This window comes from Varroa destructor, unplaced genomic scaffold (assembly GCF_002443255.2).
Source record: "Varroa destructor unplaced genomic scaffold, Vdes_3.0 BEIS01000007.1, whole genome shotgun sequence".
NCBI lineage: Eukaryota > Metazoa > Arthropoda > Arachnida > Mesostigmata > Varroidae > Varroa > Varroa destructor.
This window is the reverse complement of record NW_019211460.1, coordinates 14782059-14796665: the sequence shown is the minus strand read 5'-3', so window position 1 is coordinate 14796665 and position 14607 is coordinate 14782059.

Genomic DNA, 14607 nt, shown 5'->3' with positions numbered 1-14607 from the left:
AAAAATATATATATATATATCTTTCTAAAAAAGATATATTTTATATATATATATATATATATATATATATATATATATATATATATATATATCTATCATACAATGACATAGGGGTTATTACACGTCCAGTACGATGTAAATCAATCATAATATAAATAGACAAAGACACGCTATTGTATCACGCTGTTGGCTTGTTAACAGCTTCAAAAGAAGATCACGTTCGATCTATAAAAAGGGAGCGTTTAATCGAAGATTCGCTGTCGCAGGGCGAGGCTTCTGATCGTTGGCCGGGCCCAGGTTCAAGGTTATCGGTGAGCAGAGCAAGCATCAGATTGTCATATTAAGGTGTGCAATATACAGCGGTCCAACGATACCCTGATATGGTAGGATCAGTTTACAGTTCGACTTCTATAATGGTAGAATCTCTTTGCCAGTTTTTCCCGCTTTTCGCTAATTCAAAAGAAAATAAGGCATTTCTAAAGGGGCATCGAAGTGGGCTGGTAGTACACGGAATAGTGATTTCAATGATGATACGATCGTAACCTTGGAAATGTCAATAGTAGTTGAGCCGATATATTCGGAAGAGTCTAATTAATCTTCTGTTTTACTTTGTCAAAATACAGTCCAATAGAATATAAGAAATGTTTTTTTTTGTGATAGAGTGCACAGTCTATCTTTAAGATAGGTTACTGATGAGCTCTGTTTCACCAGCTAAATATAGCTAGACATATATGATATGAAACGTAGTAAAAAAATCTAACTCGAAGTAAGGTTGGAGTAGGGAGACTGCTATATGCTTAGTATATGCCGGGGACAGAAGTTATCGGGTCGAGTTATGGTATTGTTCTGTGACGCTATACGCGGATTTTACCATCGCTTGCGTGAGGAGTCAGATTAGCGTAAATAGCAATTGTCACGTCCAGCTTGTACTTCTATATGGGATAGTTGAGGTTTCGTCGTAATATTTGAATTATACATAGTCTCGAAGTCGCTACATGGGCGGATAAAGATGCCGACGAATCGGCGTTTCGAGATCACGACTCTCGTAAAACCCGCACGTATATCACGATATCAGTAAGTGACTGTCTACTACGCCTCCTGGCCATCAAAAATACACACTAACCGCTTACACAGCTGGCAGAAACGCGAAAAAAACCTATGGGCTTTCGTTATTGACGGAAGAAAGAGACCAAGTGTTTTGCAGTATTTATCTTTGAGTCAGATGATAGTACTTAATTTGGGGCTTGCCTGCCGTTTTTGTCTACCATTTAATATGTAAGTATGAGTTATTATACACAGAGAAGGGAGTAACGGCTAGAATTACTCCAGAGCCAGAAGAGTCAATAAAGCATTCCTAGCTTATAGACACGCACGAGCCTATTATATCGCGAGATCGTCGGTTCCGCAGAACCTATCGTAAATTGGTTACAGTGTCGTGTTTTACTAGCTCAGTTAAGGCATACTTTATTGCAGAAGGACCCTGCTCTAAAATGAGTGAGCCACTTAGATACTTCCCGTCCAGCGTATTTACTGATGCATAGGTGTGCATTACATTTTTTTTTATCTTTTCACATTCAGGACATATTTCATTATACGTTTAGAACTGATAATTAGACCCACGACTAATCCCTGTTCCCATAAAATCCTTTAGTGCTAAAAGCGTCCAGTTGAGTATTTGCTAAAGCCATTATACCCCGAACGGGTTACAGCTCCATCTGAGGCTTCGTGCTCGCGACATGCTAGAGACTGCGTCTAATTACTACGACCACTCGTACGGTCTATCGGATATGGTTGTTTTCACCCAGTTCGTCAACGATTTCATCAGTTCGTACCTATTATTTCTCACATGCACACTGCATTCAATAGAAAAACATAGGTCTTTTTATATCGCACTGTTCCCTAATGTGGCAGGAATGACTGGTTGACAAGTTTGTTGTAATATCACACTTGATCGTTACTGCGCAAAATATCCTAACTTACGTTTAAAACGTGCTTTGTTTTCTTTTTCGTTTTTTTTTTTTAAATACCGTTCCGCCAGTTATTTCCTTTATCAAAGCTTGCGTATGTACCGAGTTTTAAAATCATATCCCTGTGATCATTGAATGGGTTTTCGCGATTAAGTTATCAACGGATTCGTTTGCTTTGTTTGTTCCCGCAGAGACTTTTTCAAATTGAATGAGCTCGTATTAAGGTTGAATTCGTAGGCAAACCGATGTGGTCACATTATATTTGGGTTTGTCTCGTATATCTAAGATAGTATTTGTACATTCTATCTATTTATATTAGAAAAGTGCTAGAAAGTGAAGCAACATTTGAAAATATTAAAACGCTACTGTCTACTGTAAGAATAAGAATTCTTGATGTAAAACCTATTGCACCTAATGCAATACGAGGGCAATATAGTGTGGACATTCGTTAGACATGCCGATCGCCTGTGACGAAATAACAACTAGCAAAAACCAACAAATTCAAATAAACAGATCTACTACTACGAAGCGTACCTATTTAAGCGTGTCTATCCATGCGTTTAAAAGGTAAGCTATGCAGTTTTTCTTACAATATAGTGTTCCCACTTAAATCGAAAACAAACACCTCATTTATTTTGAAGCAAAGGCCCTAAGTCTTATACGAGGGCTTTTCGGCTTTACGTACAATCAAAGTAAGGAATTCGTAAGAGCTTGTACCGGTACCGATGATGAAGGGACGTCATTGACGGCCGAAACGACTGCGGAAAACGTGCCAAAGATGATTAAAATTGTCTTGTTCAACGGGCAGGCAAAAGCCAGCAAAATAGTTAATGTCCTGACAATGATCAGCGACCTCGTAGAATTAGGACTCCGTAAGCCCTTTCGTACGCAAAAAGTTTAACATCAGAGTGAGCACGGAATCTATCTACAAGGGCTGAGCCAATAACTATAGTCGTAACTTCAGGTCGAAATTTGAGTCTATGAAAAGAACGCAAGACAGACTGTTCTTCCGTGGTTTAGCGATAGGCCATGTAAACTGACTTCACTATCCCTAACCTGAAAAAACGATAGAATAAAATCTAAGAACAAATGCTTATAGCGGCAAAGTACTAAATGTTCCGACTTGTAAACTCGGTACCGTCGTTACGCACAATTAAATCAGAGGGCTGGCTCCATTCACAAAAGGAAGTATCGCTATGCTCGAATTCGAATTTAGATCACCACGTGTCTCTAATGTTAGGAGACAAATACTTTACCCATTAAGTTATCACGGAGACAGCGGTGCTGCCGATTACTGACCGCGCCGCATTTGCTGTTTTTTTTGGATACTGTTTGCTTCCAGCTAACTATTTTTCAGAGGCCTTCTTCCGGACACATAGATTATAACCGATAACCAATCTCGCTAGAAATAGTGTAATACCATATACTTAACTTTTTACGTTGCTTTTCCGCCCCGACCCTACCTAAAAGCTTGCGCCTTAAAAGGTCTTGCACGATAAAGGCAAACATTCTGATTCAACATTGAAATAGGGCTTATCTCTAAAATAGCTCTACTTGAGAAGTCAAATGTAAATGACTGATATTCGACATGCCCAGAGAAGAAAGACCCCAAATGCAGAAAGACCGTAGCACATTTTTCCCCAAGAGGCCTATTGACGTCAATCAAATTTTATTTTGAACCCCAGGACCTGATGCATTAATTTTAGAAAATATACGCGCATAAGGGTAAATTGTGCAGGTGCGTGCATCACTTACATGACCATATTGTATGCGTATTAGCACTCGAATTCCCGGAGAATAGCTTTTTAAAAGTTCGCAGGAACCTTTTATCCCACCAAGTATATGTAAGCGTAATAAAGGATTGTTCGCTTGGAAGCGAGAAGCGGTCCACATCACAAGAGACCTATTTACAATATTTACAGATATTCGGTGGTAAATGTAGCCGATGTGGGCTTAGTCTCGATTGAATATAGTATGGTCAGTATCTTGTTCGTGTAAAATACTGTACAAACACAAAAATTCTGGCCTTATGGGTTTGCCGCGGCACGAGGTTAAGGCGTCAATCAGGGACCTTTCTCACTTATTTTGAGTTGCCGTTCAAGTGTATCTCGCCTCGTCCTCATATTGACAGGCTACCCCTACAGGCGCACGCAGCTACAAACTTCATTGGTACTTACAATGCACTCGATTGAACTTCTGCTGAAAGGCCGGAAAGGGGTCCAAGGACAACGTTGATTCTCACCCAATCCCGCTTACTCGTTCGAGTTTGGAGGAAAGATTCGCTTGCGCGCTTTCATTGTGACTGTGAACGACACAATTGTTCGCCTAAATACGATGCTAACCAATGTCACTATGAAGCCCAAGTAAAGTCAGCACCATTAGGCGACGGTGATCTCGCCTATTTAAACTTAAGGCAAAACGTTCGCGATAGGAACGGGGCCACGCAGACAGGCTACTAAGCGAGCGGGATGGCCCGAGACGAGTAAACTCAATGAAAGAAACTAGGCCAAAGTGGCATAATGTCTCCCAGGCCGCCAGATGTGTCTCTGTTCTCAGATGAGACATGCTTGGTCCGCCATTGATTCCCATAGTGACGCGTCCCTAGTCCCTACGGGTTCCGTTAGGCAATGCTGAAGCAATGCAGGTGGCAGATCGACATCAACATAGACTAACTGAAATGACAATTGCAATAGACGAGACATGGCGAATTTGACACTGTGCAACGGTCGTGGCGGATAGACCACTTGATACTGCAGGACATAGCAAAAAAAGAGGTAGGGAAAAATCAAGCCAGGAACGATCTCTCTTCGTTCGTTCGTTCGTTCGCAAAAAAAGAAGGAAGCGGATGCGCGGTAGGAGTTGGCAAAATGTTTCATTTCCTTCTGACTCTTAGCACTTTATACGCCGCGGGATATTTTTGCAGCTTCCCGCCTTCTCGTTATTCTACAAGGCAAACATAAGAAATTGCAATAAGCGTGTGAGCACGCACAAAATACGAAGTGTAGTGGTATAATATCAGCGTCATTCGTCAGGAATAACACAACGAATAGATGATAAGTATAAATATGGAGAATATTGTTAATTGCTGGAAAAAACCTGTGTCATCATAAAGGTGGCTACTTCGGACGCGAGCATTGCTCCGGCGCTATGCTGGCCTAAAAGGTAAAGGCTCAAGGAATTATGTCATAAAAACACAAAAAAAAAAGCCCACCTTTTGTCCAAGCTTAGGGCGATCCGAAAAATCTGCTAGGGAATGCCGGTGCTATGTAAACTCATTTTCCAAATACAGATATGCTGTTGTATAACATTTTAAAGCTAACTGTAACATAATGCCAAATAGATACGGTTACAATTTTCAAATTATATTAAGGACATGTTCTTCTTTTGTTATTTGGATTTCTTAACCTTTTCGTGTTACTGTTATTAGAACAAATCCTCTCGAGTACTCTGTAGTATGAGATGGGCTGTCTCGTCCACAATTCCAGCGGCATCGATCCGAGTATTTTTTCCTGCAGTAAACTCTTTAAAAAAAGGCTAATCATTGAAAAGCACTGTCATAAAGCGGTTGGGTTTACTATAAAGAGGAACGTAGCGAAAAGGATGAGGGTCGGAGAATGGTATACGATTATTTTTTCCGAGGCACGTGATCTTTTTCACCTGTACGTCTGTTTCTAAGAGTGCGAGGACGTTGTTTGAAACCGCGGCGGCCATTCCAAGGGACAGCTTTGCACGCGTACGTAGCAGGATCTTAGGAATGAATACCCATATGGCTTTTTCATTGATTCCTTGCAATTAAATTTTTTTAAATTACGAAATAAGTACATGCCTTTATCGAATAAAGGAAATTTAGCTTGGCATGAAACGTGATTTCTACATTTTTCAGTCGCTGGTTCATCGATCAAATAGCCTTCCGGTACAATACGTTGGCGATGCAATACAGCTTTTTAAACCATTAAGTTCTATAATAGAAATGGCAATTGGGCATTTTGTTTTTGGACCGCCCCATTTACACTTCCTTTCTGCAATATTCTATAGCTGCTCGGTTCTTAGCAAAGTAAATGGTGGGCAACGTTTGAATCTGGTGCATTCGAGGTCGCGAATCGCAAGAGGTTCTGCGGCTCTAACAACAGTAGAATTTTAGATTCGACCCTCACAGTTGCGGACCGGTAATGGTCAGTTGAAACCGCTTGTACTTGCATCGACTGATCCGTGTCCCAAAGGAGTACGCAATCGTACACCTAGTGCCGATTGAAGAGTTGTTCGATATGTACATCAACTAGAAATTGGAATTTTATTTCAATAATTATCAGAGGTTAAATCTAATGAGTGTATGTTGATGTTGGCACGCTTTACTCCTGATATTAGTATAAAATTATGACCTCAATTCAAAATGATCGTCTAAGCTAGGCAAGATTTGAAAGCTGATACAGAACTAAAACTAGCCAACTATCAGCAAAAATGTTTATCAAAATTGATTGCTTTAAATAGGAGTTACGATGAAAAAACTAATTCATTATCGCTGACTAATCGGCTCCCCAACGTCGTTTCGTTCGTTTGCTGAACAACGCAGCTGCACTTCAAGATCAGCAAGGCGCAATCAACGCCAAAAGTCTTATCTGATCTTGAGCTCTAATTTCTCAGATCCGGTTTTCAGCTTTGCGGAAAGCAGTCGTAGCTGACTTAAACTTTCGAAAATAAGTAGAACTTGAACTGTTAGTGCCTTTTAGCCTAAATACCTTAATATATTACAAAGAAAATAGAGACTTAATGATCCAATCGAGATACAAGGTGCAAACGCTCGTGCTTTTCCGGCATTTTTCCGTCAGTCGTAGCCAGGTACTGACCCCAACGCACGGTACGGTGGGTTGAAATCTTCTGATTGTTACCCCATCTCCACCGGTGTAGCAAGAGTGGGCAATTAAAAATATTGCTCCCAGACAGCTCTCTCGGTGGCCTTTTCTTTTATAGTGACGCGGCCAAAAACCTTTTAGCAGATGGCGCATGTATCAAACGCGTTCTGCCAAACCAGGCACGTAACGAGCTGGATCTCGGGGAACAATTTCGAAGACTATGAACGTTCGAAATTTTGAGAAAAACGTTGCAGTTCAAACGATCCTATTACCTATAGTGCTACTCGGGTACTGTTGGACAGATTAACGCGTGGAAGGCGTGTTTGCCTGAGTCTTGGAACCTCTAGGAGGGGTACAGCCGTGTAGCACAAGTCCTGCCTCACGATGAGTATGAAGGTCTCTGTGGAGGAGAATATAAAGAAAAAGGGAGCGTCATGTAGAACGTTTGACCCTCAAAATGTGTAAAATGATGTACAAATTCTGTGGATTGGAAGAAAGGGGCTATCCCTCATACCTCTGAAGTCAATTACAGAATTGGTCAAAGTAACTGTGAAACTCGATGTCTGTTTAAACGGTTAAGACAAAGACTGTTCCTACCCATACAAGAACCTACATACCGAGATGAAGAAAATCGCGCCTGAAATCAGAGAAGTGAGCAGCGACTGCAGACTAACTACCAAAGTAACGTTGGAAAACTTGACAAAGCAATGTATACGTTCGAGTGAAGAAGCAGGACTGAGTATTTAAGCTTCGTCTCATGCCATTAAGGGCCTCATGAACACGGAGCAGACTTAGGTTGAAATGAGTGAGCGCAACTTGGGCGAGAAACTAAAGTGTTTGTTACCTTGAAAGCGATATAAGAGAACCTACCGAGCGATATATGCACTGATAACCCTTGCGGTGGTTGTTGATCGTCAGAGAAGGAGGTCAAAGAGACAACCTGGTCTGGACGGACATGGCTATCCAGTTCGGTGGGCTGCACAGAAATTTGACGGGACTCATAAAAAGACCTATAGTACGTACCACACAGAAAGCGGATGAAGGCAGGACTATAGTCTTTCAGGAAAACAATAGCTGCGGTCCGCCTAGTATAAAATACTTTACTAAACGAGTTTGCAAGCCTCTTAACGAAACATTCCTAGACCTTCGTAGACCGCCTGCCCGGATGTATACCTGAAAGCTCGCTACTATGTTTAATAAATTCGAATGCGGAAAGCCACGAGCTTCTCTTGAAGTTGCCGCCTGTGAGATGCATCTCCAGCTAGCGATTGCAAACAGTAATATTAAAGGGACATCTGACATTGCCTTGAGTTATATAATACTAAAGAATACAGACGAAAACACCTCTTTTGTAGATGTCTTGAAAAAGCTTCAGCGGGATGTAAATCCCCTTCAATTTTAAATTTACAGAAACTAAGATTCTATGGAAAAGTAAAATCAGAGTCAATGTAAAAAAACCGAAGGCATCCCAAGCTTTTGTAAAGGTTATTAGAGAAATATATCGACATCAGTCGACGTTACCTCCGACAAGTGCCTACTAATTAAAAACCTTGAATAGAAGGCCACGAGACTAAGGCAATCAAAGGTACTGAGATAAAAAAATGCTTGTTTCGTTGTCAATAAACCAATGAAAAGTACTACAGATCGTTGGTAGTCTATGGTCCGGTTGACAAATCCTGAAGCGGCTAGCAGAATCCTAGCACAAAAAATTGCGCATGACACGGATCGCTAACCAGGTAACCAAATGGGTTACAGGGGCGTTGATGGGGCAGAAAGCCTCTGAATGCTGCGACTAGGGTATCAAGACGAAAGGATACCACCGGTGTGGATTATTACGACGTGTTCTGAAGGACTGCAAAGAAGGACTGTCTCGCTACAACTGTGGCGTGGCAGCCATCCTGTGAATTCCACAAATTGCCCAAACTAGAGAGAAGGCTTGCAAGCGAATGCAGGTTATTGGTGTGGTCAGATTACTTGCTAATATGGCTTTGGTATTGGCTGCAGAAAATTGGCTGTAGTGTCTATTTCTTTCAGGCAGGATGCTGATGGCGGTAACTTCGAACGCAAAAGACAAAAGGGACAGCGGAAACGATACAAGACGGTCTCTTCCCCAATGAAGACAATAGGGAGAAAGGTGCTGGATTTAGCGAGCAGTGATGAAAGACTTTCAGCTAAGCTGTAACAGACTAACAACCCTTCGATGCGCTCGAAGGCTCTCTAGGAAAAAGCGGGCTGACCTGCAGATTATTAGCAAGTCTAACACTGGCCTACAGAATAATCGGCAAAAGACAATGAGCGTCGATGGCACAGCGTGCAAAAAAGCAAAAAAGAGATTGCAACGAGTAGCAAGCTGGAAAAAGAGGTTTGTGGGTATAGATCGGATGGCTAGCTTGCATCTACATTTGCTACTCAGTGTCCTCAGAGGACTATATAAGGCTTAAACAGAATTCTAGACGGCATAGTGGAGTTCATAAGATAGGAGATGCGTTAGTGATTATTAGTTAGACAGATAAAATATGTCGACAACTGCTAAAACGGATAGAATAGTAATACTTGGCAATGCTAAAAACGCTTGGAGGGTGTTTGAGGAGAAGGAAGTACTAAGCACACTAAGAGTACCCTATACGTCCCAGATGAACAAGCTGAGGTATCTGTACCAGAACCTTGCTGACGTATCTGAGAAAAGAAGGGACAGCGAAAGCCATGACGTGCTGCGTGCAGGAATATGAGGAGGACCTACAGCGATTCCTAATAGAAGTTTGTGGAATTAGGTAGCGTAACATGTATCTAAAATGGAAATTCAGCAACTGGTAGGCTGAAGAGGGTGCTCAAAGTCCAGCAACACGTAACCGAGCTAACAGAAGATTTCAACAAATCAGAGTCGACGACGGCCTAGACGCGCTCTGAAAGGTTATTGAAGATTTTAGGCAACTCAAAGTTGTACGTAAGATAGAAATCAGAATGGGCAAAAGAAAAACTGCTGGAGAAACACAGGAAAACTTTCCGGGTCAGCTTCGTGGATCCGTAAAAGGGAGAACGCCCTTTGAACGGCTAGTCGAAAAACATACACTGCCGGAAAAAGGGAAGTGAAGAGTACACGAAGATCCGAGTTTTCGTCTCATCACTCTTTTGATCGAGCTAAATTTATAGGTTTGTGTTCCGAGAAAAAGATCCCACTTATTACGAGGGAAAAAGGTATTGAAGGCAGAAGAATGTATCAAACTATGTGAAGTGCCAGGTTCGGACGATACCTCGGTCATAATGGCAAGGGCTCTTTTTAATGGCTTCTCTGACATAGCCACTCTAGTTATCCTTAGCTCAAGCATCTGCCAATTCGAGTGGGAAAATGAGCTCGTGTTTATCCGAAAGGTCAAGGATTTTTGCATATCTTTATGACTGCTAGAAACACGAGTTTTTGTTCAAACGACCAACGTGCACGTTCTCTAAAGCAAGTAACGAAACTGGAAAAAGTGAAGCGCAAGAGCAGTCCCGGTCATAATCTGACAAACTTATCGTGAGAAGTTTGTTTTTGAGTAACGTCCCTCTTTTCAATTATTTCGCCGCAGTCGGGAACCGTTCTTTACGCTAACGTTTTGCAGACCTCTACGGATTTACACGGCCTCTAGCTTACCTCAATGCCTCAATGACTGGGGCACATCTCATTGTTGCCTCGTAAAACACGCCATTGTTGATTTTGTTGCTGTGAACGTGACTTGACGGTGGATACCGAAGGCAGACGAATTTCGTGTCTGGGACGCGGCATGACGGTATGGCTTGGCAGCAATCGTTTATAGCTGTACGAGATGCAAATCGATAATCAAAGGAGAAACGGTAGGGCAGCCGTCGCATTTGAAACATATACGGTGAGTATCATAGGCGATTTAGATTGCCGTTTGGATTTGCTTGCGTATGGATATAAGCCGAGCCAACTTATCACACAACGCAAGGTACACGTATTTCATCATCAACATATGTTAGACTATACTTGTAATAATAAGTGTATACTATTTTATTAGTTCCCATTATTATCCCAGCGTTATTTAGTAGGTATTTTAAAGTACTTTGCAGTATATATATATATATATATATATGTTCATGGATTGATTAGGTAATCACTTAATGAGAATTAGCAAAAGCAAAGAAAAAGTCTAGCATAAGTTGTTGGCCTAATCCCAAGTGAACGGCGAAAACGAACAAGACGCTAAGAAAATGCACTTACCTATAATCATAACATTAATACCCATTACAAGTTAACATTAATAAGTAGGCAACTAATAAATAAACATCTCTATGTATATGTACATATACATGTGTCTTCGTAACTAAATGATTCTACCGGTGTAAAAGTGTCTCTATGGCATGGCTCTGCATTGAAGTAGTTCCTACTATAGTTCGGGCAATATGTCGATTGCTGGCAAGGTCGGCTGCCGTAAGGACGCATCACTCATAAGTGTATGTTGGCAATATTTTCTGCGACTCGCTCATAATACGATTACAGAGTTTAGGGGCAATCTAAACTCAGAAGCGGCCTGCAGAGTGTGAAGATCGTGCTGCAAGTCTCTAGAATGTAATGAAGTTGCAAACAACGACAGATGACCGAAAAAGGCTACACGTAGAACTTTCAGCCGTTGACGTTTAGACAATGGCAGCGAAAAGGAGGAAGTTCCACAGACATCAAAGACAAAAATCAAATGGAATGAATACCATGATAGGTAATTATGATGCGTTTGCATGATGATGCTGTAAATATGTAACATGTTTTAAACTTTCAACTTCTCTCTTGAAAAAATTTATTGAAATTAAACTATCAATAGATATCAACAGAACGAACCATTAAACTTATGCGAAGTTAGTCCTAATCAAAACATTTCTGTTATATAGCATGAAATGTATTTGCGTCATAAAATGAGAAGGTAGAAGCAGTGCTAAACGTTAAACATTTGGTATTTGTTACGTATTTAAATTTTACAAATATTACATAAATTGTTTATATGTGCATAGTTTTATGATTATATGCACAATCATATAAAGTTAGTCTTCATCTCTTTTATCGATTTGGTAACGAGGTTGTTGAAATTAGTCAGAGTATTGCAAGGTTGTCCTGTTGATACACTTTAGTAAATGAAAGTGATATAATTATAGCAGGTAGGTGAATTTTAGGAGCGATTGTACGGAAGCACCAAGTATGTATAGGCCACCATATTCTTTTATTCTTAGGTACACCTCAACCGCTGTTTAACTAGGACTCTTCTTTGACAGGTACACCAACTATTGCATCGAATGTTTGACAGATGTGCAAAGAAAAGCTACATACGAATACATTTGTCATTGATTTAAAAAGATTGTATCAATCAATTGTTTCTATTGGTGAATATCCCGCATCGACGCAATTGTATGCGAGATCGCGTAAGCGGCAACGACGAAGACAAGGGGTTGGCAATTTTTAGCTCTACGTTTGGTAGCGTCTTGTCTTTAAAACACTATAAAACTATCCAATTTAATCATATATTAGGATTTGTAGGACATTCGAGAAGCTAAATTTGACCCGGTAGCTTGCGGTTCAGTCACGATTTTTGTTATATACATATATAGTGAAATGGTAATGTTTGTTTCAATATAAAAATGACAACAAAATAATCTAGAAATATTTGCCTCGAAAATGTGCCTTAAATTTAAAATGGCCAATGCGATCTTAATTACCGTTCCGTGAAGATTCTTCTTAATTATTATTATTATTATTTCTCTTTTGTTCTAGAGTAACTATTAGCATCTGGATACGTATTTGTAAAATAAACGTGATCGAAACAGATTTGGCATGTCGATAACTCGGTGTCAGTCTCTTAAACCATTTCTTGCTTTGCTCGGAAAAACAAAATAAATTCCATTAATATCAGCCTTCAATGTTCCCGCAGAGCTACTGCAGTATCTGCATAACGGTCCGAAAAGAACGGTCTTCTAATCTCTGCATCATAACGTCTAAAATGTTTTTCGCTGGCCTGTTCAGGATGGACGCTGCAGATTAAATTACTCTTGTCCTATCGTACCGATAGAACAAAGCTGAGGAATTAAGGGATTGCTACTGTTAAATATTTCGTGTTTGGTCGTAGCCTTAGGCTTGGATGAAGTTTAATGTGGGGTAGCCCGGTGTACATACGCCTGCTGGATGAGTAGTCATCTTACCAGGCGTATACGTCCCTAGAGAAGCAACCAATTCATTTTTTTCATATTAATTTGCCATAGTCCGATGTCGGATAGGATAATGTATGACAAGATCAATTATCGACATACTATAAAATGTATGAGATTTTGGCCAGCGGTCTTAACGTAGTTAGGCAAAACTTGAAAATCGATCGTAACTTTAATACCACACACGGACAAAGCAACTAAGGTTTCAGATGTTACGGGCAAGTTGTCTGGTTCACGACTTGCGTCCTGAACTTTTCGGTGCAAATATTACACTGTATTGCTACGAACTTTTTGACGCTAAACGAGTTCCTTGAACACGACTGAACATGTGAGGCACGAATACGAAAATTCATTAGGGTGGGTGCGTTGTCGAACTAGGAGGATCCAAGGAGCGTTTCGTCGGTATGATCTCGCCTGTGCAGCGTGAGTACATTTTTATGAATACCTATCAAGGTACAGCGAGGAAACTTCTACAGCCATCGTATAAGCACTGATGCGCCTTAACGCTTTCCTGTTGGCGAAACACCTTGCAAGTTTTACAGGTGTGAGTGACGCCCTCGTGAATAAGCTCATGTCGGCGGAGATGGCTACTGGTCCTGAAGTTCTTCTCACGGTAACGACAAGAATCCTATATGACGAGTTGGGTCGTTAGAAACACCAAATACTTTATTGGAGATGTGGCCGATGAAGGCCACCATTTCTTCACCCCCAGTGGATGAAAACTTCTCCTAGATGCAGGACGGCCAGCACAGTCCCAGACCCGCACTCTTTATAGCAATTTGTGATCCGGAACACCTCTAAGCAAGGCGCATATTTTCCTTAGATGGGCGTATAATCGATGAGTTAGATCACGAATTTCGTATTGGTCTCGCTAGAAGCAAAAATAATATTGAGAATCGATGCGTCCTGCAGCTGCTAAGGATTAGATAGTAACGGTCGAGTTTGTAAGCCGGCTCGCAGATGCGATGAAAGTCACAGCTCATTAATGAGCAAATGCTTAAACAGCTGAAGTGCATTTCTTATTGAAGGATAGACATTGTGCATCTAAACGATGCTAGAAGCTCCAAGACATTGGCGTTGCTCTAATCTTACAACAGATTATAATCGATTATTTGAAGTGTTGGTTATTTTTAGATTGTCCTATTATTTGTACTGTGAAATTTATATACGTTACGTATTTCGAAGCAGTTAGCGGTTGCTAATTGGAACACGGTCAAATGCTACACGAGTTATGAGTTTTGTTTTGTTTGAAAACGTAGAGAAATATTAATAATATTTAATAATAATAATTAATAGGTACATATAACGATTGCAGCCTGCCTCTAGTTCGCAGTATGCTATCACGTGAAATCGTATTATAGTACAAATAACCAGTCTACATAATAATATTGGCTTGCTCGTCATAGGCCATTTCTGAACAGCAATTGGGTTAGGCATAACGCAAATAGTAGTTGATTTTTTTTTAATTTCCAACCCGATTGATCGAAAGCTTATTCCTGTTCATGCCGCTATATATGTACGCGCTTAGGGAAACTTCAACAGGACATGTGTCTTCATTTAATCACACTCGCCGTGAAGTGTGTATTATCAGTGGGGTTCGAACT